This window comes from Anthonomus grandis, chromosome 5 (assembly GCF_022605725.1).
Source record: "Anthonomus grandis grandis chromosome 5, icAntGran1.3, whole genome shotgun sequence".
NCBI lineage: Eukaryota > Metazoa > Arthropoda > Insecta > Coleoptera > Curculionidae > Anthonomus > Anthonomus grandis.
Genome location: NC_065550.1, coordinates 21,634,230 through 21,662,160, shown reverse-complemented (window position 1 = coordinate 21,662,160; position 27,931 = coordinate 21,634,230). Strand labels below are relative to the sequence as shown.

At 28.1% G+C, this 27,931-nt stretch overlaps 1 protein-coding gene and 1 long non-coding RNA gene across 8 annotated transcripts in view; one reads left to right on the top strand and one right to left on the bottom strand.

Annotated features, from left to right (window-relative positions):
* Positions 1–24,995, bottom strand: part of LOC126735976 (uncharacterized) — a 55,945-nt gene extending 30,950 nt beyond the window's left edge. Inside the window, exon 1 of the long non-coding RNA XR_007660572.1 lies at positions 24,740–24,995. This is a non-coding gene — a long non-coding RNA (uncharacterized LOC126735976). The remainder of the gene's footprint in view (positions 1–24,739) is intronic.
* The window catches only part of LOC126735974 (homeotic protein antennapedia-like), a 419,235-nt gene that overhangs the window by 200,800 nt on the left and 190,504 nt on the right, over positions 1–27,931 (top strand). For 3 of the 7 annotated variants that reach the window (XM_050440102.1, XM_050440099.1, XM_050440108.1), the window contains one exon: positions 877–945. The exons of the other annotated variants lie outside the window; for them this stretch is intronic. The gene's annotated coding sequence lies outside the window, so the exon portion shown is untranslated. The remainder of the gene's footprint in view (positions 1–876; positions 946–27,931) is intronic. 7 annotated transcript variants of the gene reach the window in all.

Genomic DNA, 27,931 nt, shown 5'->3' with positions numbered 1-27,931 from the left:
AATTTTTATAAGTTTTTCTCTTTATATCTAAAACGAATATTAAAAATTATTTATTTATTAGTTAAATAAGAGACTTTATAATTTGCTGTAGTTTTACAATACCAACCATTAGACCAGTTTTAAGTTGAGAAGTGATAAGCAAATGTAATATACAAGTTAATATATTATCATAATATATATTTAGCTAAAATAATTCTGTAGAGAATTAAGTTATTTAGACCTGAAATATTTATCTCAAAAACATTACAAATATTTCTACAATATTTTTAAAAATTCAATTGTCATATTTTGGACCAGAAGTATTTTTAATAATTAATAAATTACTTAAGACTTCGCTAAAATAATAATTTATTCTTATCCAACTTAAAAATATATATTTTCTTGCTTTAAATTATCTTTTCTGACAAATATACTCACTGACATAAGAAATTATTTCTTCAGGGTGTAACACTTCTTATGTCAGTAAATATATATTATTATACAGTATCCACAGAATAAGCACAATAATAATAATTTTTACTTATAATATAGAAATGGAAAATGTTGGGCTTATTAAAAAAATTGATCTAAAATAAACAAATAATACGTTGTAGCATATATTCTGTTAAAATCATTTATTGACAAATTATGAAATTTTGTCAAACAGGCTAATATAAAAGTTTTTAAAACGTTTAAATAAAAGGTGTTTATATGTACTTAAATTATGCATTTTTCGGTTTTTAAATTTATTAAAATTTTTCATTGCTAAAAACAGTTTTACTATATTATACTACTTTAGTATTCTTGAAAGTAACTTCAAAGAATTGATTTTCTTATATTTAATTGATTTAATGTACATTTTATTTTTCAAATTTTAATTAATTATTTTTGTTACAGGTAATGGGATTCACCTTGATAGAAATTTCTTTCAAGGCAAAAATGAAAAATCACAGTTAAATATAAATGGTAAGTTTAATATACACAAATTAATAACTCGCTGATCCTATTTAAGAAAAACTTATGAAAAGTTATCAATTACTTAACAAAAAAGAACTAATAAACAAACTATAAAAAACTTCACCCTCCGACAAAATTAAAAAGAAACTATAAAAACACATTTTCAACGGATGTAAAAAATATTTAGGTAACGAAAAAACAAAACAGCGACAATGTCGCTATGAAATATATTCAAACTCGCATTTCATTTCAGCAGGAAACGAAAAAACGCAAAAATGAATACAGAATCAGTGAGCCGGGCAAATATAACGGGCCCTGGTTATAAATCAAAAAAATATGAGCTATGGAAAAACTTTTGTGGAAAAGTTTGTATTTTTGTTTCGTATTTTATCGTCATGCACAGGTACAGTCTAAAACACAGACAGCATAAATAAAATGAGAGCTTTCAAATCGCGGTAATGTAAAAAGTTGTTTTATTGTTTTTTTTTCTGTTGTCACGAAAATCACGATCACTTTTAAATTGAAATAAATGTCAGAGTAAGGGCTGATGAGGAAAAGCTTTTAAAAGTTAACAAAAAAATGATCTCCACCTGTTAAAGCACTGACGATATTAAATCCTCAGATTTAAATCGCGAAATTATATCAAGGAAAATCTCTCCCCCTATTTCCACAAAGAAAAATGAGCCCTATTAATCCGGGCATGCAATTTTTCAAAGTGATCACCATGAAAATCCCGGAACTCCCACCGAGAGCGCAGAAAAAACTTAAAAGGGATCGGCTGTCTATATATTATACGTCATCAATATAGATTGGATTGCAACATGGAAGCCCTCCGGGTGGTTAAGACGCTCGAAGGGAGGCGACCGTACGGCCCTTCGCTGATGAATTTCCTCCCTTTGTGCGTAATCAGTCGGCCGTGTGTACGATACCGCCAGTTAAATCTAGGAAATTCAGGGTAAATTGACAGTGGCGTCACTTGAAAATATTTCGGTTAAATATTACTGTTTTAATAATGATGCAAAATAGCGCAATCTATAACTAGAAACTGTATAAGGTATTATAACGTTTTTCACCTTTTCTAAAGGCTTTAATTCAAAAAAAAAAATGAAGTTCATAGGCCATATGAACTTCATAATTTACAAAATACAAAAAAATATTAATTTTATGGTTATTATCTTGAAAAAGTGTACTCTTTTAATTTCGGATAAAATGCAGTAAAGTAAAGTAAAACTGTTTTTAGCAATAAAAAATTTTAATAAATTTAAATACGAAAAAATTCATAATTAGATGCATATGAACAGTTTTTATTTAAACTAATATTATATAATTAGCCTGTTTGAAAAAATTTCTTTATTTGTCAATAAATGAAATTAACGAAAATTATGCTTCAACGTAATATTTATTTATTTATTTTACATCAATTTTTTTTAACAAAAACGACATTTTCCATTCCTATATTATATGTGAAATTTATTATTTTTGTGTAATAATATATACTTACCGACATAACACATTGATTCTGAACAGAATTAAAAATGCTAGAGGATCTGCGCATTTTGGGAGAAACACCAAATATTCGTTCTAGGTCTTGATAGGTAAAGCTTCTTTTCAATTTTTAAATGATAAGTGGGGCACATGAAAATTTAAATTCTGCAAATCGGGTGAATCCATTTTGTTATGTAAGAAGCTTTAAAATTACACGCTGAACATTTTCTAGTTTATTCATATCATTCTTGTAGTATGGTAACCACACTGTAGGAGCACATTCCCACATTGATCTTATGTAAGAGAAATATAAAATTTTAGACTAAAGATATTCTAAAAGGTCTGTTTCTAATGGCAAAACCCAACATTCAGTAACTCCTAATTATAATATCCTATATATGTGGCTAAAAAGAAAGGGCGCTATCAACACGTCACTTTTAATCTCTAAATTCCGTTGCTCTCGATACAGTTTCATTTTCTATAGTATACTCATGAGTTAATAGGTTTTTCTTCAGAGAAAAATAAGCAACTTTCAATTTGGCAATATTAAGAAGAAAATTGTGGGCACTTTTGCACCATGTATTAAGGAGTATAATAATATTTTGCTATACCATACAATCTAAACTACTATCAATGTCACTATTTACAGTGGGCTGCTCTAATATACTATTGATAAACTTGTTAAAGAATATTGAATTGTTGAGAAGAATTCCATAATCTAGTTTGTCAAAAGCCTTTTAGAAATCCGTATAGACTTGTAAACTGACATTTATTGACTCCGACAAAATAATTTGTTCTGTAAGGCAAAATAGGTTTGTAGTAGTAGATCTGCTTTTCATAAATCTATGTTGACGGTAGTTTATAAGACCTCTCATTAAAAATATAAAGCTGAAAGGTGTAGAACACGTTGAATATATTTAGAAAAGTTGTTGATTATTATAATGGGCCGATAGTTTTCAATGAGGTTTTTATAATTGTTTTTATGAACTTATCTTATATGATTTCCAAAGGTTTGCAAAACATTCTTGTTTTAGTGCTAGATTATAGAGAATTGTCAGTGGTGTGACAAAAAAAGCATATAATCAGATGAAAAAAAGCTGGTATTTTATCCAGCCCAACTTTGATTTCGCCTTGATGATTTTGAGGGTAAGTAGACCAAATTTTCATAGACATATTTTTGGTAAAATTTAACAAAATTTCAAATTGCACTTATAAATTTTAAGTTTAACAATATTATTACTTGGAAGTGATCTAAAAGTAGTGTCAGAAGTTTGAAAGAAATCGAAAAACGCATCGGCAATACCCTGAGGGCTCGTTAACAATTCTTCTTTTTGATCAAATATATAGTTTGCGGTAACGAGCTATTTTCTTGTGAACTACACTAACTTCCAAAATGAAATTTCAATTTTATGTCGTTCTCAAGCTCACTACAGTAGTTTTTATATGACAGATATAATATCCCTTTTAATTTTATAGCGACGCTCTTTAAATTTCAAAAAATCTTGATAATAATCAAAGTGTTTAACTTTTTTCCACATACTATACTTTCCTTTTAAAGATTATATTATTGCTGCAAAAAATCATGCTGTATATGTTACAGTTTTTGAAATTTGGTCATTAGGACAAAAATAAAATTTCTAATACAAGAGCTCCAGGGTATTATTTAACCCTCCAGTCATAGTCAAGTCTCTTCAATGAATTTCGAGAAGGCTGTATCATATAAAATTTTAAGATCACCTCCTCATAAAATTATGGAAAATACTATGAGCTTTAAATATTACACTTTTTGCTGCTAATATTAATAACTTTTATAAGTAAAGAAGTATGAACTGCTTTCTCCTCAACTAGAGAATCAAAGCAACTTTCCATTGTGTAGAGCCTACAATTAGATAAAAGTATAAGATCTGCCTTGAGAATTTTTAATAAAATATAATCTGCTGCTAGTTAAAAAGTTCCAAGAAAATAATAAAATGTTTTGGTCTACTAGATAAAGCAGACTTAACGGATAGCGATAAATACCTAGGAATATTAAAGTCGCCCAAGAGAATTACTCTTTAAATATATAAATAAAATTTAAGTATTAAAATTAATAAATAAATTAATTTAAGTAAATAAATATCCAAAAACACTATCAGATATCTGAGAGTTGAGTTCAACGGGTATATAAAATAAAATGATAAATAAGATAGAGAACTCAGAAATCAATTTATTTCTACAATCTTTTTGAATTTAAGTTAATGGGCGATAATATTTGCTTTAAAGCCAAAACAACAGTAAAGACTGTGAAGTAAGATTAAACAGCCTATTAGAATTAATAGAAAATGTATATTAATTTGGGAAATTGGTAAATCAAGAAGATATTCACTACTTCTGAATAATCTCTGAAATGCAGTATCAAGAAGTCTAAATAACTAAGAAAAACTGAAATGTATAAAAGAGGAGATTGAGAAAAATTAAATTTTAAAGAAATTAAATTTAAAAAAAAAATTATTTTTTTTTCAGCTAGTAAAAAAAATATAAACTGAGAAGAAAATTATTTTCTAGAATAAAATTTTTGAAAACTCAGATGAAGCTTTATTCAAATTAATTAATTTAAATAAAAAAAAAGAAAAGAATTACGCTAAGTGTATCAGACTACGAAAGATACATAGAAATTTCGTAGAAAAAACGAAGAAAATTATGCATAAACTTAAGGTAACTGGATAATAAAGACACATATATTACTTAATAAAAGGCCACTATCTATATTTTTGTAATGTGGCACATTAGCAAAAATTCTGTTAGTGGGATGAAGTACCGAAAATTAAAATGAATAGATTTTCTCGCACAAATATATTTTCTCAGATGAAGTATTTAGAACTGCATCCAGTAGACAGGATTTCAGCGTCAAATGGATAAAGCAGGTAGTTGCAACAAATACCTATTTTTAGCAATATTGATACATAAGATGAATAAATAATATACATAATTGAGTTTGATTTCTAAAAAAATTAAAAATTTAAATATCTAGATCCATCTTAAATATACAGTTTCAAGTTTAAAATATTATCTTTTAAATAAAAATTGAAAGCTTTTGTTAATGTTAATTAAACTTACATGAATGGTTAAGAGAAAAATTTTAAAATATATTTACTTAATATAATAGATCTTATCTTAGACAGCACAAATCTATCTAATATACATTCAAGGATTTTCTTTTTTTTTTTAAATATGAGTGTCTAGTAGAGATCCATTTAATTTCTGACAAAACTCATTGGATGTCTATAACATTATACAAATATCACAAGCTTTGCTTTAAAACAGGTTCATTAAATAGTATCACTCTAACCAGTCTATTAAAAACTATCTCGGTTTTTATTTTAAACACATCTATTGGAATTATCCGATGTTCAATGGCTTTTTATTATTGCTGGACTAACACGTCCTATATATTCCTTAAAATAAAGATACAATTTTCGAAGAGAGATAAAGGATGTGAATCTAGAAAAATAAAAGTCCAGTGACCTTTCATTTATGTTCATCCAATGGCTTTTTACTTTTTTTCAATCCGTGGGCTTGTGATTTACCTAAATCCTTAGTATGTCCTATACATTTTTTAAAACAATAAATACCTAATTGATCTATAAATATATGAAATCAATGACTTTTCGTTAGTTCATTAGTATTTATCAAATGGTTTCTCATTTTCTTTAGGCTGTGGGACTAGGCATCTTTATCAAAAGAAAGAAACATCTTTCGACCAGTAATGGATGTCTGATGTACATACTTATAGAAATAGCTTTAAAAAAATTATCTATTGGTCTCAGGTAAACTAACTATACTTTTCAAAACATCTTTTGGAAAGCTCCTGAAACTTCATTGGATAAAGATAATTTAAAATCCATTGGCATGTACAAAACTATTATCCAGAGGATATAGGTACATGATTAATTCATGAACATTTCGATCTAGTTTGGACCAATGCAGGGCATTCATTGGAGAATGGGTGCTGTTTGGAATGGATTAACTTGAATTTTTGGAAGAATTTTTATTGGATGCGATGTTGAATAATGATAAATATTTATAATAGTGTATTCTATTCTTTTTATCTTCTGATTTGTCCCCTCTTCTTTTTGAATTAAAAAAAGAAGCAATAATGTGAATAGGAATTGGTCTTAAATACGTATGGATCCCTAATTTGATCTCTAAGGGTGCAATACATTTTTAGAAACTGTAACTTTTAACGCCTAATAATAAACATTTCTATGTTAAAAACATCTCAAAAAAAATACACCATGTAAATTTAATTAAAATATAAGTGGAAAAAGACGCGTTAAAAGTTGCGTTTTTTTCTTGTGCTTTTCCTCCATTTTCTTTATTTTAAAACCATGAAATTTATGTTATTTTTCTTCGAGACTTAACTTATCTTTAATATACTTTTTTAGGACAAAGTTTAATTTGTGGTGTGAAGAAAATAAAACACAAAACTTTTGCTAAATAAAAAGTTTTATGACGAGATACAGAAAAAACTACAGATTATAACACTTAATAATTTTAATTATTTTTAGTAAGAAATTTATTAAAAATGTAATAGATAAATATAGAAAGCATGTAACTTAATTAAATTTCGTTTACAAAAATGTTATTACAATCGTAACTCGACAAAAACAGTTTACCAAAAAAAAATTAGTATTACCGTCACATAACCCATTCACGGCAGATAATAAATTAAAACATTTTATGCAGCGAAGCATGTTCGTTTCAAAAAACTCTCTGCTGTTTATAATTTATAGACAAGTCGATCGCAAAAAAAAATCATTAAATGCAATTTATCATTGACAGACATAAATAATAATTTGTTTTAGCGCTGCACCCGACAGTTATTGTCAATTGATTATTGATGTGCTCCGCTCTAACAATCAAACAAATAAAGATCTATAAATTAAATTCCGCATTGAAATATTATATGAATACGATTAATTATATTTTTCAATAGCAGGTGACTTCGGAGTACCGGAGAAGCTGTCTCGTATGGAGTTATATATTTTCTCTCTTTAGGAGTTTTCTTTGAGTAATAATTAATGCTCGGATGTAACGCTAACTGGTTTTTATTTAAAATGCATTTTAATTGGTTAAAAAACGGGTAATTAATTAATTAATTAGTTTTTTAGTTAATAAATCAAAAATAACGGGATTTCTAAAGGTGGTCTTCGGAACGTTTTAACCCAAATCCTTCGTGTGTGTCTTTTACCATACTTGGCAGGAAGCAGCTTCTTTGACAATTTTCACTTGACGAATAATTGAAAATTGAACATTTAAAACAATTTTCTATAAATAAACAGGTTTATAAAACTTGACAAAAAAATTACTAAATGTATTGTGTTAATTGTAGTAACTAAAATCGCTTAATGCAATAGAAGTGTTAATTTTGTTTTTTATATATATTTTTTATTTATTAATAGATAGTATAATCTTAAGTAAATAATATGGCTTTTATTAATTTTTTATTTATACGGGAAATGTTAAAAAATCATTAACTACTTATAGAATTTATTACCCGTACACATACATTACTTTACAAAAAAGTGACCCAAATACAAAAATTAAAATAAAGTGTGCCAGCACCTTCTAAGTTATGCTTAAAATTATTTAATAATTCATTACTTATAAACGTAAATAAAATATTGCTTTTAAAAACTTTTTGAGAATCGATAATTAACGAAAAAATAACAAATTAGTTTTCATGGCGTACATTTATAAATTTTGATCTTGATATCTTAATTTTTAATGTTTTTTAAAAATATTTAAAAAAATTAAGCAAAATGTACATTATACGATTTAAAAAAAAAATTACCTAGAATTATCGAGGCATTTGCATTTTTTATTTAAAAAGATACATTTTAAAAAATGTAGGCACATCAATTCTTATTTTATTTTTTATACATTTTAAATGCAAAAGCTTTTATTTCATCACTTATATTGAAATTCTGGCATATACCACACAATAAATTATATTGGCCGAAATTTTGGTTCTCTTTGAAATAATCAATTTTAAACCAGAATACAGTAAAGAAATTCTGCAAAATTATGACGAAAATTATTTGAATATATAAACAAATATATGCTTAGAATAGCCAATAGTTGATTATATTACAAAGAGGGTCTAAATTTTGATAAAAGTTGAAGTATTCAATTAATTAAAAAAATTTACATATACACTCTAGCGGCAGAGATGGGAAATAAAATGTTTTTTTACAATTTGCCTAGACCATATTCATAAACCAATTTCACCCCCAAAGGTCCTAGGTTATTCATTGCTGAGATATACTTCGCTACCCTTAACGAAAAACCCCAAAAATCACCTAAATAATATTGTTTTTATCCAATCTTTATTTATTATTTAACCTTACAAAATATTATTCATTTAAACTTACGGAATTGAAAATCTAAGTGGCATTACCTTATAGGCTAGAAACGAATTAAAATAATGTTAGCCATACCCATTTAAGTTATGCCTAATTTTTTTGATTAATTCATAACGTGTGTGTGCGAATATCACATTTTATGAGTCACAGTTTTCACAAAAAGAAGAAAACTCGTGGTTCATATCCGCAATTTGTACATAAAGTATACTGTTTTAATTGTTTTCCTATCGTGACTAAATTAACAATGTTATAAATATTAGTACAGCATATGCAAAATTTATGAAGTACACTTATCTTTTAAATTTATAAATCCCTATTGTATGAAATAATAGGTAGAGTTTTTAATTTCCTATTATAAAAATATACTGCTAACATATTATTTTATTTTGCCACATTTACTAAATGAAATTTAGTTTTTTTCGTTATTTGAATAATAATACTTTTAATATATTAACTTTGAAATTAGCTATTTATTTTTTTATAATTTTATTTATTAGGAATATCTAGTGTATATTATATGCAAAATATTTCAAATTTTAAGCAGATGTTAAAATGTCAATACTTGAATATTTATGTGTGATTCTATGAATGTATAAAAACTACGAGGTTTAAAAACTTTTTTGGAAATATGGAATTTTAATAAAAAAATAGGGGTCTTTCTTAGACTATATTCTTTGTACCTACACTTTATAATAATCGAAATATACAGTTCGCCTAAAAAGTATCTGGGAAAAGGAAAGCACAATTTAAATTTTGCAGAATATATCTTTAATATTTGAATTATAAAACAACAACAAACAATTCTTCCATTTAATTTTAAGCACTACACTAAACATCCAGGTACACCAGAAACTAGCTGACTGGTCTGTAAAACCGAACGGATCAAACCTTCTATATTTCAAAGGGCTGCTCGTTCTACTTGAATCCTCATTAATCTCAATACATTTTTAATGGGACTTAGATCTGCTGAAGCTGCTAACCATCGAATTATTGTCAGTTGGTGTTGTTGCATTAAAGCTTGAGTATTCGCAGAAGTTGCATCATCTTGCATTATCCTGTTGAAAACTCCTTCCCTTTTAATAAAAAACATGAGCCACTTAAAGAAGAAAACCATTTAAAATATGACAATACATTGCACTAATAACAGTGTCATCAACTATACCGAGAGGCATAGCACCACGTTGAGATATTGCTCTTCAAACCATTATTTTATGAGAGATTTGCAAATTTTAACGGTAATATTTTTTTCTTAACAGGACTTTGAGATAGTTTGCACCAAGCTAAAACAACTTTCATCAGATATAAAAAATATTGCTGAAATTATCTTCTTGAAAACGTTTGTTAAACTCCATTCTTCGTTGCTTTTGTCAAGATGTTATTGCAGGGATCTTTTTTGGTTTCCTTGATGTGTAGCCTTGTCTTTTAAGTGTTATACGGGCAGTTTCTGAGCACACATTTATTCTTCATTTTTGGTGACTTGGCCAGTTTTCAAAACCCTGGGATCGGATTTTGTGTTCCTAAATTCACTAAAGCATTTAAATTATTTACAGGGTCTTCTTTAAACTGGCCTATGTCTCATATCGGTACCAGTTTTTATCCTCGTACTTATATGATACACTGCACTTTTTCAAGTACAGGCAATTGCAGTAGTTATATTCCACCTTTTTTCTTTTTTCTACTTGCGACATTATTTTATTAAACTCACGCCTGTATACAATCAACTATACTTTATAAATACCACCGTCATGCAATTTTATCTATAGCCCACTATCGACACCATCTTTTTGACGCATTACTTTTGTCTTAGAATATTACGAAAAAAAATTTTTTTTTAGAAATAATTAAAAATTTGAATATTTTCTAGACGGAGATTACTGATATTAAGTCAGTGACATCAATAAAACATTTAACGATTCAATCAACGATTTAACGATATTGTGTTCACCATACTGTCCTTTTTCGATACTACATATTTTCCCTCTTTTCATTTACCAAGATATATTATAACGCAACACAAATTTTGACCCTACAAGATTTAATTAGTAAAAAAAAGGATAATTAAGCATCCTTAGTGGCATATGTGTGCCATGTACGCATACGCAAAGGTCCAAAGGGTCCCAAATTACGGCCCTTTGCCGTATCGGGGTAATTAAGAAACCCTGGCGGGGGCTGCGCTGTTTTACACAAAAGCTTTTGGCAATTATGTGTCGGTTTGATGGAGGCATTAGAGAGGCCCGTGTAAATTGCGGCGTTAACTAGCTGGTCCTCGGGAACGGTAAATTATTTATCTTGGGTTTGGACAGTGTTTTGCTAAAAGCTCGATAGTTAACCAAAAAAATTTGTTAGGAAATAGTAATGTTTAAAAAAATATTGGACACAGGATGTGTGTTTACCTTTTACCTTTAATAACATTAGATATAACTTTATGTAGCATGGAACAATGCTTTTGCGAATATCACTATTTATTTTATTTAGAACTGTCATTTTAAGACTTTTTATTAAACGACTTATTTATATTTTTTTTAAATTTGTGTTAGAATTTTACTTGCACTAATTTATGTTATCCTTCAGGATATCACAAGCAAAAATTTTGCCTTAATTAACCTTGTTGTTTTTTAATAGAAAATCTTACAATTGAACATGTGAGATAAAAGATAGCTTATGTGACGCATTCGTGCATTTAAGTTTTGTCATCGGATTTACTGGAACTGGACCGAATACACTTTCAGATAAGTGTTGTTCTACTTGATGCTTTTTATTTGCCATTGAATTTATAGTAAACCATAAATATTTTGAATTTTGCCTTTATTGGTTACCACCAAAAAAAGATATTACTTATGATTTCGTAGGGTTTGCAAATTTATAATATTAAACCTGATCAAATATATTCAAACTGGATAAAGCAACTTATTGACATAATAAAAGTTTTGATACCGTGTTCTATTTAAATAAATTAAAATAAAAGAAATTGATAAGCGGTATAAATATGACAAGATTCAGATTTTAAATGTTTTAGTCTTTTTTCGGAAAAGAATCATTTAATTTTATATATTTATTAATTAATTTATTTTATTAGAGGACATTTTAATAAAGTTAGAGGAGCTACTTTTAAAAATTAGTTTAATTAATACAGGGTTTCCCAGAAATGCGTGGTACATATATCGATAAAAAAATTTCAATATTTACCAATGAAGTTTTTTATCTTTTTGAAAAATCTAAGAAGAGTCCTTGGTTAAGTTCATTTTATCTTTCGAAATTACAAAACTATTTTTTTTATACGGGGTGATCAAAATTTGTCATCAAAAATTGTTACCGTTTTGCTCAAAACACAAATCAGCCCTACTTGCGAAAGATCTTCTAACTGCACGAAGCGTAGTAGGCGTAATACTTCTAAAAGGCTCTTGTATGCGCTCCACCAGATCTTCCCTAGTTGTGGGTGAAATAAGACAAATTTCGGAAAATGAATTTAACACTTCCCCACAAGAAGAAGTCGTCTAAAGGCGTTGATGGTGATGCCAGTGACCTAGAAGGCTTTCCAGCGGGACCTATCCGGTATAAAGTTTCATAGATATGTATACAAAAGTTAATTTTAAAAACTAACCTAGCCTTCTAATCCATCTATTACTAAATTGGTATGTAATATGTTCCCTGACATTTGCACTAAAGTGAGCTGGTGCACCGTTTAACCATATCTGATGCCTTACAAAGTTCTGAGTCAAGCGAGAAAAATCCTCTCTTAAGAAATTTAGAGAAAATTTTCCTTTTACACGATCTTCAAAAAAGTATGGACCAATAACAAAATCACCTATTATTTCACTTCAAACATTAATGCTCCATATGTGTTGAAAATTATTGATAAAAACTCGATGGGGATTTTCTGTATCGTAAGAATGAACATTATGTCGGTTCACAAAATTATTTCTGTGGAACGTACATTCATCTGTGAATAGCACAAGTTTAAAAAAATTCTCGTTTTCTGCTGCTTGATTTTGTGCCCTTTGAAAAAAAAGTTATCATTTTTAGTAAGTACCTGTACCGGTTTTCTTGGTTTGAAACTGTTTTCATTCTAGTTTGCTCTTTGTGCTCTATGCTTCCAATACGCTCGAATCGTTTTTTAATTTTTTTCAACACTCTATCATTAGGATGTGGGTTATTTTTTCCTAATAAACTCTTGAAGCCCAAAAACAGTTCCCATTCACCGATAACGTAAATCATATTTACTAATTCTCCCTCAGAGTAATTAATTGTGAAACAAATTTACTTAACACGAATGATAAGTAAACATTATAATTGGCATACGTCACACAAAAAAGAATAAATGAATCATGGCCCACTTTTTACTTGTAACAAAAAATTTCTTAACAAAAAATTTTTAAATGAAATAAGCATCAGAGATTAATATTATTTTATTATGGCTATTCCAACTATTGACTTTTTCTTACTAAAAACTGTTCAAAATAGAATTGAACACAGGGACAAAGTTCTTGTTACTCTGATTTCATAAATATCTATTAAATATTTTCCGTCGTAAGTGTCATAGTGCCTGAGATGAAATAAATATGTAAATTTTCCTTTGAAAAAAAATTTTATAAAAACGATTAGAGATAAAGGTATAGTTGTTAGTATCAAATTAAAGATAAAAGAATGCTTTATCCAAACGCGTTATAAGATATAGGGCGTTCCATTAAAAAAATAGAGCAAAATTCAATTGAAAATATCATTTTTTGAGTAACGATTTTGATCACCCTGTATAAAAAAAATAAATTTTGGAATTTCGAAAGATAAAATGAACTTCGCTAATGACTCTACATAATATTTTTAAAAAGATTAAAAACGGCCCTGATAAAATTGAGGTTTAAGTGATTGACATTGATTTTCGTGAAAATTTCTTTAAATTGTTAATAAAAGGCAAACTTCGCATTTTAGGGCGAAACAGTGTTAGGGTTTAAAAGAGCGTCAAACGACACTCCTATTTCAGAAAACAAATATAGGTGGTTCCGTTAAAAAAAAAAAGTTTGAATTATGTACTACGCTTTTTTGGGACAGCCTGTATCAACCAAACTAATTTAAAAAAATAGCCTCTCTAAATCGATTAACATTTCCCCTATTTAATGTTTTTTCCGTTTCAAGATTTAGCCGTAATCGAGCACCGCGATATTAAATGGACACTGTATAGAAGAGTTTTTACAAAAAAGAAAATTATGCATTTCAAACAGGAACTTAAAGAAGCTGATTGGTCACGGATATGAACAGAATTTAGTAAATAAATCATATGACTTATTTATAAATATTTTCTTAGGCTTAATGAATCGAGTGTTTGGGGTTAAAAAGTTAAACTTATTTAAAACTTTTAATTTTGTATTTTAAAAAATGCAAAGAAAACATAGTTTAATAAATATTGTGGTATATTAAAAGGTGTTATAAATAAAGCCCTAAAAATTTCTTACTTAAAATCTATTAAAAAGTCGGAAAATAAAATAAAATCGTCATGGCAGTTCGCTAAAAATATCCCAAACACTACAAACAAAAATACTGATGCAATTGAAGTATTCTGTAAAAAAAGTACTAATGCCCTTGAAGTTGTTAACAGCCCTAAAAACTTTTTTATAATCTCATGTCCTACTGTTTCATCAAAAAACTTTAACACTGATTTAGTTAAAAATATAACATCTAGCATATTCTTGTCACCGATTAATTCAGATGAAGTTGTTAAAATAATAAGAAATCCTAAAAATAAAAAATCGTAGGTAACGATGAAACTCCTATCTCATTAATTAAGTCATTTCCTATAAAATTAAGTCATTTTTCTACAAAATTAAAGAATGCCTGTATCAAACACATTCATAAAAAAGGGGATAGAGATGTTGAACAGAACTATCGTCCTATCTCATTACTACCTAACATATCAAAGTTAGGTAGGAATTTAATACTACTTAAAAAGTCAAAATTTTTGCGTGTGCTATAAATAACAGGCTAGTTTCGTTTTTAGAAAATAGGTAAGGGAAGAAAAAAGGTAAGCCCACCATTCGCGCTATTTATCAAGCAATGATAGAAATACTAAACTCAGTAAATAATAAGAAATAAACTGTAGGTGTGTGCTTAGATCTTTCTAATGGTTTTAATAGTGTAGACCATGAAAAGCTAATAGAAAAATTGGATAAGCTTGGTATAAGGGGTGTTGCACTTGATTTTCTAAACTCCCTTAATGACTTTTGCTGAATATTTTTATACTTATAGTTTTTTTATTTTGAAAGGAATTTAATAATAATAATAATAATAATAATAATAATAATAATAATAATAATTATTATTATTATAACTTTGTTATTTTTATGTTTAGGCTATTAGTTAAAATAAACCTTATTATTAAAAAAAATTGACTTATGTAAAAATATATAGAAGATTCTATTTAAAAACGGTACATATTTCAATTTTGTTTCCGTTTTCACTATTTTAATCATCACAAAAAATTCTACTAGTTTGCTAATTTACCTGATCCTGCAACTTAAATATTAACAAAATTACCAATCAAAGGTTTCAGAGGTCAAATGTTTAGGAAGGGTAATAAATAAATGAAAATAATTGAAATATCTAAATTAAATAAATTAAATTTATTTCTCTATAAATAAATCTTCTCAATTTTTGCAAAACGTAATAAAATACAAATCCACCGATCGATTTATTCAAACTTCCTTATTCGAATTTTTCAATTAAAACGAGCGCGTCATCACCGGCAGAAAATAAATTCACATTTTCAATAAATAATAAACGGTCAAGCGCTATCGGTCGAAATATAAATTATAGGGAAATAGGAAAACAATGGTGGAAAAGTTGTGCGCAAATGGAATTTCGCTGATCGGCGATTAGAACGAGCGCCGGGCATGAAATCAAGGCGGAAGTCCCGCGGGACGCATTTCGGCGCCGCGCGATATTCGCCAGTCACCGGACGGAAGAAAGCGATGCCATGTTGCCGACTTTTTTTTCACGTTATTTTCCTGGTTCCGCAATGCCATCCATTTTACACAAGTGTCAGAAATATTAAAATATATTAATGATAAATGTACAGTCGAAAAAACATATATTCAATAACTTTAGACTTCTTTTCTCCAGTAAGATGTATGTCAAATGCTCATCACAAAAAGTTATGGCTCAATTCTACCGCATTTATACTAAAACTTATAAAGAGCGCAAGATTTCAGTGTTCAAAATAAAACATGGTGTTCTATAGTAAAATATTAAAATATTTATTCATTTAGAAAATATAAATTTAGGAAGGATGTATGAACTAAAACATCTTGTTATTGGCATAAACCTGTGATTTCAGATAAACCCACAGCCAGAAGTCTTAAAGTGTTAAATCGCAAGAGCATAAAGGCCAATTCTATTTACCAAATCGCGAATAACACGACCAAGAGCAAACTCATGCAAGATGGTAAATATTTCACGGGCGGTTTTACATGTGACATCATACTGCTAAAACTACAGGTCGTCAAAATTAATAGCTTTAAAATGAGGCACAAAAAAATGTGTTTTCATTGCATGATAACGTTCAACATTAACCAGAAGAAAAATTTTACAAGAAAATTAGTCTTATTATTTCTCCAAACCATAATGCACACTATACAGTGACCCATTATGGATGCGTTGCTTTCAGATAAATCGTTCATGGATTTTCTAAGCTCCAAATGCGATAGTTTTGTTTTTTATGAAAACCATCGAGGTAAAAATTAGTCGCATCAATGAAAATGATGTTGTTTGAAAAATCAGGAATTTTCTCAAGAATCCAATTGATGAATTTTCCAAAAAAAATCATGGTCTGCTGGCAGAAATTATTGAAATGTCCAATTCTTATGCCTGATGACGAATTGACGTCTCTAGCCTTTCTGTCATACTCTCACAAACTGCCGTGATGTTTTATTCTGAACTACCTCTACGAGCTCGTATCACATCACTAACCCAATCACCTTTTTTAAATTTCTTGATTATGTTTTTCACAGTATATGAATTAGGAACATAATTTCCACCCAACATTGGACGTACTTAACGAATATTAGCACTTAATCATTCACCATTTTGATGATAATTTTTGACAATCAGGACGCGTGAATCAAATGCTGAACTTAATTCAATTTCAATCTACTTAAAGGAGCATATCTTAGTCATTAATCCAGCCAAAACTAAAATGGTACTATTTTCAAATAAAAATGCTTGTAAAAATATTGTGTTATCCGCTAAAATTCAACTGAATTACACATCAATGCCTTTTTCGGATATAATTAAGGCTTTTGGATTAACTTTGGATAGCTCTTTGCGGCTCAGAGAACATATCAGTATTCTGCTAAAAAGGTGTTATTTGAGAATGCGTATGCTACATGCTAATTAATTAATTTTAATTTATAAGACTAGGAAAAAACTTACTAAAGCTTTCCATCATTCATTATTCAATATTGTTTGATTTTTATTTTTCCTGTTTAGATCAACAGGAAAAAACTTACTAAAGCTTTCCATCATCCATTATTCAATATTGTTTGATTTTTATTTTTCCTGTTTAGATCAACAGACACAGTACCGTTTAAAACGTATTCAAAACACCTGTTGCCTATTTATTTTTAATTTAAGAAGGTTTAATTGTGTCAAATCTCTCAAGCCATTTATTATTTAAAATGGCTCAAAGTACTGTATTTATTTAAGTTTTTATGGTCTACTTTTCTATACCGTTTATATTATACCTGAAGCCCCAAATATCTGTATGAAAAACTATTACCTAGAAATCGAGTATATGGTAGAAATATTAGACATAATATCCTCACTACGCCGCATCATTCAACTGCTCTATATACCCGTTCTTTTACATACAATATTGTTCTTTTTTATAATAGTCAAAAGGCCTATGTTAAATGACAGCTTATATACATTAAAAAGAAATTAAAAAAAATATATTTTTCGAAGAATCAGTGGATCAGGTATCTTGTTTATTGTTTATCTTATGACTGAACTTATCAAGAGAAACAGGTCTAGGAGGCTAATAAAATCTTACCTATCTACAAAGGATTTTGGCTGGCTCCTTGTGTATCTATAGCAGTACCTATCAAATAAAAAAATTATTTTTTGTTTATTACCTAAACATAATACATGATATGATCCTAAGCAAGTAACTTTAATTATAAAAAAATATTACATTATTAAAATTAAAATATTCAAACTGAATTAAAAACGAAACTAAGTAAATAAACTAAAATTTAAAAGAACTCGCACTAATTAAAAAAAAAAAACAAAAAATTACTTTTAGTTCAAATAAGTTATCGTTGCTAGAAAGTAGTAGCTTGGTTAGTAATTACATTTAGCAGCTATGACTATTAAAAATTTCCACTCACTGCAGAGTCCATTTTCAAACTTTCTTCTGATTGTTCGGCTTTACAAAAATTAAAATAAAAATTATTTATTAATTGAAAAACATGAAGCCTAAGTCAATAATAAAAAAAATTAATGGGGATAGTTTTTTTTCTACAATTAAAATATCATTTCCATTATTAAGAGTGATGCATTTTGGCAAGTGTTTTTACCATAATCAGACTAGAAAGTCACAGAGAGTAACTAACTCTCCCGACCCATTAACAAAAGATAAACAGCAACAAATTATTTTATTTTATAATTAATCATTTCAATTATGGACAAAAACACGTCCGCTACCAAACTTTTCTATGTTACAATAATTGTGCCAAAAATGCCTTACCCGTGGCCAGAGGCTTCGTATTACCTATAAATTTCTAAATTGTATGACAATTTAAAATAAAATTTTGTGATGTAGTACAATTTTTTTAATAGAATAAAGTTATATTAGAGTTTTTGCTATTTATTGTTGAATCTTAAATTAGTTTTGTACATATTATCGGACTTTTGAACTATCTCAATAATCCTTTTTAATACAACTACCAACATATTTTTTCTTGAAAATCTTACCCCAATATTTGTTATTAAATAATACGTTTTGTGAGTTATTTTAAATAAAGAACATTTTAAATGCCTCAACTTCTTTTAAGGCATAATGGTTCATTAAAAAATGGTACAGATTTTGTTTATATTTATTTTGAAAATGAAAGATTTTTTATCTATTTCTCTCAAAAAAAACCCGAAGAATAAAGCAAAAACAGAATAAGATCCCAAGGTGCCCCGGCCGCATCCGAGCATATACAAAAGTAGAAACTCCGTCCAAAAAGTACTCAATTAATGCTGTTCCTATGTTATTGTCGGGAAGCACAAAAACTCCCGGTTATTTATAGCCATTTTCTTTCGCCACTTTTCAGACAATCATAGTTTTCTTTCCAGGGCTTAATCATTAGACCGCCCCCAGGGAAGTTTGTCTTGCTGCCTCCGGCGTTCCCCGAAATGGAGCACTTATTTTTCTTATCCCGTCGTTTTCGGGGGGAGAAAAACAACTGGATTCCAATAACTTTGCAATTTTCGTTTGGAGCGTGTGTAAGATATATGTGTAAAGATCGGTTTCTGTTTTCCTATATTATCGTAACACTCTGTAGGTATAGAATGGCAAACCTCAGAATGATAAACGCGTATAATCCAATCTAGCGTTGCATGTTGAAAGGAAGTCTATTACAGTGGCCACGTGGATCACGTATGTAGATAATTGTAAATGCATCATTTACAACTATCAGATAATCGGAAACACGTAAGCCGGTAAGCTTCAGAGGGGCCCAAACGCTTTACTGTTAAAGCCGCAATAGTGTAGTTGAAAACAGGAAATTCAAGTTCTTTTAATAAATGTATTTCTAATCTAACTATCAAACTTGTATTTTACCAAATAAATAGTAAAAAAAAGCTTATTTTTATATACAACTTAAAGCAAAATTTATTTTTATGTTTTTTTTGGATATGATTTTTATGTTTTTGAAATTTGGTTTGGCATATGCCACATCCAGATTGTATTACTTATTATATTAAAATAATTTAAAAATACGTTAATTTAAAAAAGGCTTTGATGCCGCTACTGTGTACTTCAAAATAAAAACGTTTAAGTTCTTTCTATGAAAAATATGCATAACTTATCTGGATATGATTGTCTTTTTTTTTATTTTATTTTAAACATTAGTTTTTTGCAGTATAGTTTCGGTTTATGGTTTTTTTTGTGTTTTTTCCTATTTCAAGCTTTTTTGTGGATATGTTTTATATATTTTATTCATGATAATTTATAAGAAGCAAAACACGCAAATCTTTATGAACTGAGTTTGTCTGAAATTTTAGTTTTTGTTGGAGACCAAGACTTAGTTTTCATTTATATTTATTTATGGTGGTGCTAGGATGTTCAGAATACCTAGCGTTAATATTTTTCCATTCTTCACCATCTTGTGCCACCTCTCGGTTGCTCGGTGCCACCCACCTCAATGGTTTTCGATCTTTTTTTTTAATTTTTAAAATTACATTTAATTTTTATTCATTAAATGTTATTTTTCAAAAAATAGTAACCATTATTTCTAGAATGAGCATAATTTATCCTATCTATCAAAATTAAGTTAAAAAAATTAAAATGACTATACTCTTGCAATTCTCTCTTTAAAACTTTTGAACACTTCATATTTTGTAGGATTTAATACGCATATTATAACGTATCCTATATTCAACGCATTCTGGGGCTTTATTGTGTATTGTGAGGTACCCAGAGGTAGTATTGAAATAACTCCAGCTTCGCAAGCTGTTCTTTTTGTGGTTTATGAAAGAAGGTGAAGTTTATGAAAGAAGGTGAAGGTTTGAATGCTAAAAACCTAATTTTCTTAACTCTAAATTCTCTTAACCACCAAGAAAATGACTTTTTATATTAAATTTCTTAAATCATCCTAATCTATAATCTAAATAACACCTATAAGTATTTTTACTACAATTTGTATAATTTATGACATTTATTAAGCTACTAAAACATGAGCTAAGAAAATGCAAAGCTTACTAATAGCTTAGATAATTTAAATTATATTAGCTGAAAATAGAAAAATTTATATTTAATAGGCAAATTAATAATGTGCAATATATTTTGCATTAAAGTTGAAGTTGCATAAATATTGTTATACAGTTAGGTTCATACCTTACTGTGCATAACTTAAGTGGGCAAGATTCACTAGTCATTAAATTTTAATTATTAAATGCCACGTTTGCAGTTTATGTCAGAAGAGCAATAAAATTCTTTTTATTGCCCAAGACATATAGAAATTGTGTTGCTCTCAATTTTGGTATAAAGATGATAATTCTTTTTTAAAAGTGATATTTAATTTTAAATGCATATAAATCGTTATTAATTAGGCTATTAAAAAGAATTTAACGATCAATAATAAATGATAACTAAAAGCTTAGAACAAAGAAAAACTTAAGCGAAAGGAAAGTTTATTTTATATTTATTCTAAGTGCAATCCACCTGAAATTAAATCGTTATTTTTCACTGTAAACCCAAACGTAATTCTCGTAAAACCCAGACCAGTCCCTATTACATAACTTTAGCGTTTTCAAGAAGTCGGCTAAAACACTTAGCGGTCGAATTCTTAGAAAGAAAAGCTGAAAGTTTCGTGGAAGACAAACGGTGAGAAGCAGCTTTGGAAAGCTACGACCTTTACCCCCGGAGAATATTCTGAGAAACCGTGTTAGTTGGGAATTTAGTGTGATCATTGCAGTGTTGCCAGGGCCCTTAAATTTTTTAGTAAATCGTAAAATTTTACAAACAAAAATTACGCGCTATTTGGTATCTATTAAAGTTTCATGCTTCCGTAAAGGTTAATCAAAAATGTAATTTTCGACCGAAGAGTGTCTCAGACACGGCATTCCGCCACAACGCCAACGGATTTGAATCACGAATGCCTAAAATGTCTGCTTGGAAATTATATTCTATCAAGTTTTGATAAAGAGTTTTTGCATTTTACTAACGTAGAAACGCTTATTATTATTATTTCTGTATTTTTGTTAGAATACACTGTTACTCTAATTTAAAAAAATAAAATTTTGGTGAAACAACTTGTTTATTTTTCTAATTAATATTATTGATGCGAAAAATTAAATTATTATTTTCTATTTTCCTTCTTTATTATAAATGTTGATTTTGTTATAATGTAATCTTTAAATTGATTCTTATTAAATTTTTTGAGTACTAAATATACTAATAATTTTAGTGTATGATACTTCTATATTTATTGTTTAAAAAAAGTTTAAATATAGTTTTTTTACTCCTTTAATTTTCGTTTATTAATTGATTGTCCAATCACTATTTTCTATTGAGACAACCTTCTGTCTAGCCTAAAAGGGTAAAAATTGACTTTATAATTTGTAATATTTGGAGTTTTGAGAAATCGGTTCACAAAAAAATTATATTTGGAATAAAGCTAATAAAAGAAGGCTTATTGTTTATATAATACTTTCTTATATTGGTAGCTGTCTGGAGCGTGAAAATAGTTAGGTGTTTCTTAACATATTTTTCACAGTACATCATAATATGTAATTTTTTATGGTACACTAAAAATATATGTAGCTTTTATTATATACGGAGGGTAATTTTCAAAAAGTAAAAAAAAATATTTTAACGTTACTAATATTCTTTATAAATTACATTAAGTTTCATAAGATTTAAATTAAAGGCCTCCAAAAACACCAGATTTATCTTACCTAGATGATTTTCTAAACCACTATAAATATACATTTTCTACAAACCGTATCACTAAATGGAATATTTATCTAAAATATTTGGAAACTTATGAAATTTAAATACAATATTTAAAAAAATTTGAAATTTTAGAAATTATTATTATAAATTGTTTTACATTTAAAACTTTTGATAAAAACTGTAATTACAGAAGCAATCCAAAAAAACATTAATAGAACTACCAAGCAATCGGAAATATGTAAACCTATAAGGTTCAGAAGAGTTCAAATGCTTGCTAAGAAACACATAATTAAAATATAATTAAATAGTAGCAAAAATATATATTTCATAATATTTATAGTAGTTATCCATAATATATATTAAGTAGTTTATAATATGCATAACTTAAATGGGTACGATTTTCTTGTTTCTAAATTTTGCTTTGTGGATAGTATATTTGCCGTTTATGTGAGAAGCCATAACTATAAAACCAGAAACATTTTTTTATGTAGTGCCACTTTTCAAAAACTGCAACAGAAACTGAACTTGCACATACATTTTTAACTTTAATGATTTTTAAGGATTTTTGTGTTGCATAAAAATGCATTAGGTGCTCTAATGCCATAATAAGCGAAAACTCCTTTTTTATACTTTAATTTATTCTCCAAGTAATTTTAGAACTTTCAGCATGCAACCTAATAGGTTTATTGACATAAAATCAATTTAAACCAGAATTGTATATTTCTTCTAAGAAATACTTTTATTTAAAAATACATTTTGGGACTTACGCTAAGAATAAAAAAAACATCGACCTAAACCACTATATCTATAGCACGTAATGTACGAAACAAAAAACTTTATGAAATACGAAAATTCATTACATTCGGGGTTTACATATCACCGAAAACAAAGCAAACATAACCAACTCTAATACGAAAAAAAACTCGAAGCGAATATGGGATACACCCAAAACCATATTAGTCTTTGGAAGTAGGGAAGGAATAAACAGGAAAGTTTGCACAGAGGCCATTACTCATATCCTCGACACAAGGGGTGACATTCGGAGGGCCGTTTCCAAAATACATGGTAACGTAATATGGTAAAATGGTGGTGGATTGATAGATTAGCCGTAGTTATTCGTGTCGATTTTAGATAACAGTTGAATTAATATTATTTATCTATTTTAAGCTTAGTTTATGATTGCTCCTATTTGCCATTACAAGAATAAAAGTTCGTAATTAGGAAGACTAATTAGAATATAGTTTCTGCCAGCAAATGAAGATCTTTAACTGAGATTAAACGCTGCCAAAATTTCCTTGTGCCATAAACTATCCGGAGTTTTGCCTTACATAAACTTTGTGGTAATTCGTCTTTTTCTGATTAACTTGCTGAAAATGGCTTACGGATTTTATTCTATATTAGCCAGTAAAAAAATGTGGACTAAAAATAGAATATTTAAACCAAGCTTTGCTGTTTAAATTATAGTGGTTCAAATTCTGGTACTGGTGACCTAATCTGCTGTAATATTTAATAAAGAAAAACATTATAAATTATTTTTGATTTTGATATAATAATGCCCTATAGTTGTTAAAATTATTGCATATTCCAATATAGTAGTTCACCTATTTAATATCATTTAATATTTATTAAAGTAGAATGGCCTAAAGACTTTTGGATAATTACCTAATCCATATCTAAGAGTCAAAATTAATAAATAATATATAAAAAGGTAGATTGAAAAATAAAACTCTATTTTTAGTAAATAGACTTCGCTGTAGCGAGGAGCACCTGTATTATTTAGAGATTTTAATTTCCCAAAAACATTATTTGTTGGCATAACTCTAAAAGATAATGTAAACGAATTTATATATTGGTAGGTTGTTTACTTCATAAGAAATAAAACTTAATTTATAATAAATTTAACAATTTTTTTAAATTTTAGATCTACGATTTGCGATTTCCTATTAAGTCACAGAGCTCCTTTTCCTGCTATAAACTATGTTAATATTGCGAATTATTACTTTTAGTTTTATAATAATGGTTATATTATTATTTAAGCTTTAATTTCTTTTAATCATAATTTTATTGCTAGAAATTGTTATTATATGTCATTAAAAACTTTTTTTTATACCTCGCTCTTAGGAATGTTATAAAACGCTTGCAAAAATAATACTTTAAAACCAAAAATTTTAGTTAAAATTTTGGTCAAAAAAAGACAAAACCTAAACTAAAAAATGCACTAACTGCAAGCAGTAAGAAAGAAAAATGTTTGTTATTATAAACTTACTTGCACAGCTTTGACACCACACGACCGAGGTTCACACGGTGCATATTTTAGCTGCATTTAAAAGCGCCCTATCCTATAATTATTTTCGGACGGCCCAGCTGTCTTCTTCTCATCAGCCTGTTTCCTTTCACAGTCCTCGTTTTTTTCTCTTCTGTATGGGCTTGTAGGAGGGAATACGCTGACAGAACCGTTTTTTTTTTCTCTCTTCGTTCCCTGGGTCCATATTTTTCGTTTGCTTTAACCGTCATGCATGCTGAATATCTGAAAAATTAATGAGAGGTGTAAGACTGAATTTCAGGATTTTTACATTCACAAATAAATATTGTACATGGTAAATTCAAATAGAGAATAGTGTTTGATAATAATATTCTTAAATTGTTTCATGATTCATCATTTTTCATTTTTCATCATTCACCTAGAAGCAAGAATTTAAAAAAACAAACAAATACACAGTTACAATAGTATAATATATAATAAATCACTACATATATCAGGCCTAAAATCAAAAACACCACTCCAAACAACATAACATTTATATTAAAAATACTTTTAGATAAATAAACAATTTTAGGTTATAATTATATAAAATAAATAAAAAGTAGAATTCAACAACATAGATTTATCCAGAATAGAACCTGGTACCACAAGATTAAAAGTACGTGTGTAGACACTGGTACTCTAATGTTATCATAAATATTTCATTGAGTTACATAAGTTTCATAATTATCATAAAGTTACTTTAATATTATCATAAATAATAAAAAAATAGGTAATGATCTTGACTTCATATAATGGCAAAAACAATGTGAAAAAAATTAAACTAAATTGTTAAATATAAGATTTGCCTCGAATGTAAATACGTTAATTACAAACACGAGAACAGTACTCTTTTTAGCCTTTGTAATATTTATTTTCTGCGTTCAAGCAATTTACCTTTGGTGCATTTATGAAGTACTTCAGCAATCACCTCTGAAAGAAAATAATGAGTAGAGGCTAGTAAATGGTTTGTTAACGCTGATCTTGTACCATCGACCTCGCTACATGTTTTTTAATGCGTGTAGAGATTTTCTACCAGATTTGCCAATGTATACTATATTACAATTTCCACACTTTAAGAACACGTAATTCAGAAAACATGCTTGCCTTGCCTACACACACCAGCTAGTTATTTCAAATTATTATTAAAATTATTGAGTGTCTTAAAAGTAATTTTGGCATTTAGGGAGTTAAAGAATCTAGCTGAGTTTAATAGGATTGAACCAAAAAAGGAAAAGAATCTTTTGTGTCTTTATTATGAACTAGATTGGAGGTTAATTCATATTCATATAAAAATTTGTAATATTATCTATTTACTAGGCGAAGTGGAAATCTGTTGTTAAAAGCAATATGCTTTATGATATTTATTTGGTGTATGATTCTTTAGACAGGGGGATATTAGACAGTCTGTAAAAAAGGGAATAGAAAGAGGCAAATTTGTAAGAATAGGACAAATTAGAAGAGTAGTTTAAAAATAAATTTGCTGTTAATTTTCTTAATTAGAAGGTCTAGGAAAGCTAAATGAGATTTTCATGAATCACCATGAAAGAAAATAGTTGAAGGTAGTTTTGGAATTGTTTCACGGTATATAAGAGTTATGTGGATGATATTTTTATAGTTTGGAATGGTGGGCAGGTAGACCTACCAAATTATCTTAGTTTTGTGAATTCCTTGCATCCAAATATTTCTTTTACCATTAAAGGAGAACGAGATACTCTGGCTTTTTTAGACCTTCTAATTAAAAAATGCGGCAGCAAATTTATTTTAGAGTTATATCATAAGCACGTCACTATCGATAATGCTATTTACTACTCTTCCAATTCGCCCTATTCTTGCAAATTTACCTCCTTCAATTCCCTTTTTTACAGACTCTTTAATATCTCCCTGTCTAAGAAAGCATTCGCAAAAGAAATTTATATTATAAAGCATATTGCTTTTAACAACAGATTTCCTTAAAAAACAGATTATATTACAAATTTTTAAATGAATATAAATTGACTCATAATTTGGTTCATAATAAAGACATATAAATTTCATTAGGATTCGCATCCTTTTTTGGTTTAATCCTCCTTTGACCCTACCCATATATAACAAAAACTTTTACATTTGGATAAGAAATTTTGAGAAAAAAATTTAGAAAGAAAAAAAGAACTTAGAACTTAGTCATAAATTAAATATAAATATAGACAGAAAAAACGGTTAGGTATAACAGATAATACGAATTAAAATCAAAAGTAAAATTAAATTAAAACAATATAACAGGTGTAGAAATCTGTTACGTTCATTGGAAAATAAAAAAGTTAAATAATTAAATTATTAATATAACTAACCAGGTAAAAACTTTTTTAAATCAAGTTTACTTTAATAGTTATAATGAAAGTCAAATTAAAAGAAAAGAAAAACAAAAATTTTGTAAGTTATTAAACTACGAGACCTATAAAATCAATAAATGTTAATAGTAAGTGGATATTAAATTTAAGTGACAATGAAATTCCGAGACATATTCTATCACTGGGAGAAAAAATTAATTTACCCTATATAAAAAAGAACAACCAATTCAAAATTTGATAGATGACATAGAATACGTACTTCACAATTTGAAAAACATATGAATAAATTTGCTCACAAATTTTTCAAATTTGAATAAAAATTGAGATCAAAATCATAACTAGGTTTTAGGTTTGAAAAGTAAATTAGAACAATTTCTTAAGTAACATATCAATGTATATGTTTTAAAAGCCGATTCCGAAGATAAATCGGAACTTAGGGCTATCCAGATTGATTTTGCCGATTTAATTCGGCGATTCTTATTAATCGATATTGTAGGGTGTAGAATAAGCATTAATAATCTATATCGTATAAATATTATTGTAATTTATATTATGCCTTCTCTACCCTTGAGCACGTTACCTTGAGCAGTTTATTGAGTAGTTATTTGAGTACGACTACCTTGAGCAGTTTATAGAAACAATATGCATGCATGATGAAATTCTTAATCAAAAACTTATTATGGGTGACTTTAATGTTCCTCTATATGGTATAAATGAATTTGACACCAAGGCTGCACTGATTGACTCTTTTTTAAATATTCTGGGCCTAAAACAATTAAACATTGTAAACAAAGTTATGGGGCGCACATTGGACTTGGTAATTTCA